A 2,098-nucleotide genomic window follows, 5' to 3' on the forward strand; every position below is an offset into this window, starting at 1 on the left:
AACACATTCAATTGAACTAAACTATGCTTGCCTATTTAAATATATTTACACATGGCTTGTGTATATCGTATATATACATATATATTATTCATACCTTCGGTGTATAGGACGCAAGTATATTTTGACATCAAATTTTGGGGTAAAAAAGTGCGTCTTATACACCGAAAAATACGGTATATAAAATATTTAGGTTCATTATTGGCTTTGATATAACATAAAAATCCACTACCAATATCTAATATTTATTTATAGTCATTAGTTGCTTTGATGTGTCATAACACGCTCATGACCTATTGCCAGGAATATTGCCTAGGAATATTGCCTAGGACCACTTTTAACATGGAAGAGGAGCCTGCTGCAAGGATCTCAACAGTTTGAAACCGTATCGCGAAAATAGCAGACAGAAAAGTAGGGACGTTCAGAAACAGCGTGTCGTGGACCAGATAGAGAGTCTTGGGCCACCTATTTCACTCGGAAACGCATGCCCAAGCTGCAACAGCGTCTGTAGATCTCAGATCGGCCTCATCTTTAGACCCACAGAGAAGTAAGGTTATCGTGGAAAAACTATTATCTTCGACTACGAGGGATTGCCAGGAAGTAAGTAGTACCATATGGCCAAGACTAAAACGCTATTAACCACGCCTTTCTTCAAACTGAATTGTTACGACTTTCAAGTTACCAACCAATCACCAATGCTGAAGGTTCTGAATATTTTTAGGTACCTTATGCTACTTGCTCTCTAAAGTAAAGATCAGATACAACACAGTAACTGACAAGTAAGAAAATCCATATTTTACAAGAGACATAAGGACGGATAACCAAGATCCTATTGTAAGGAACACGGGCAATTAGTCCTTTGTTCACTTGGACTGCAGAACAGCAGTGACCATATAGCTAGTTATTGGTCTAAGATATTAAACGTTCAATAGTTGCTTCATGACAGAATTAATAGGTACTTGATGATAGGACTAATAGTTACATGATGACAAGACTAGAACCTAATTAAAGACAAAACTAGTGGTTACATGATTAAAATACTAGTAAACTACTTGAAGACAAAACTAGTAATTACTTGATGACAATACAAGCAGGTAGTTGATGAAGGGAATTGTAGCTACTTGATGACTGAACTACTCATTTTTTGATGATAGGACTATCTACTTGATGACAGGAATAGTGGCTATTTGATGATAGGAGTAGTAGTAGCCATTTGATGACAGGAGTATTGGTTATTTGATGACAGGAGTAGTAGATATTTGATGACAGGAGTATTGGTTATTTGATGACAGGAGTATTGGTTATTTGATGACAGTAGTAGTAGCCATTTGATGACAGGAGTAGTAGATATTTGATTACAGGAGTATTGGTTATTTGATGACAGGAGTAGTAGCCATTTGACTTTAGTAGCTACTTGACGAAGTGGTAAGCTTAAGGGATTATAATGATGAATTAAAAGATCGAAGCCAGATAGAGCATGACCTAACCCTGTGACATGGTGAGGATCCAAAATCGTTTTAATATACCGTAGTCAACCCTCTATATTGCTATAGAGATTTTTAAATTCTATAATGCTACTGTAGAGGCCAATACTTCTATAATGTTTTTAATTAGACCAATATTTCTATAATACAACTGCATTGATATACGCTTCTATAATTTTATGTTAAGGCCATCACGTCTACAACGTTATTGTAGGGACCAATGTTTCTATAATTTTACTGTTGATACCAACACGTCTCTAATGTTATTGTAGAGACCAATGCTTCTATAACTTTACTGTTGAGATCAAAACATCTATAATGTTACTGTAGGGACCAACATTTCTGTCTCGTTATTAATTGGCCAGCAGTTCTCTAACGTTACTATAGAGACCAATACTTCTATAATGTTACTGTCGAGACCAATGTTTTTTCACGTTCATAATGTGACCAACACGTCTATAACGTTACTGTAGAGACCAACGCTTCTGTAATTTTGCTAAAGAGGCCAATATGTCTAAAATGTTACTACAGAGACTAACACTTGTAAAATGTTACTGTAAATACCACTATTTCTATAATGTTACTGTAAATACCACTATTTCTATAATGTTACTGTA

The sequence above is a fragment of the Limulus polyphemus genome, unplaced genomic scaffold (genome assembly GCF_000517525.1).
Source record: "Limulus polyphemus unplaced genomic scaffold, Limulus_polyphemus-2.1.2 Scaffold164, whole genome shotgun sequence".
NCBI classification, from domain to species: Eukaryota; Metazoa; Arthropoda; class Merostomata; order Xiphosura; family Limulidae; genus Limulus; species Limulus polyphemus.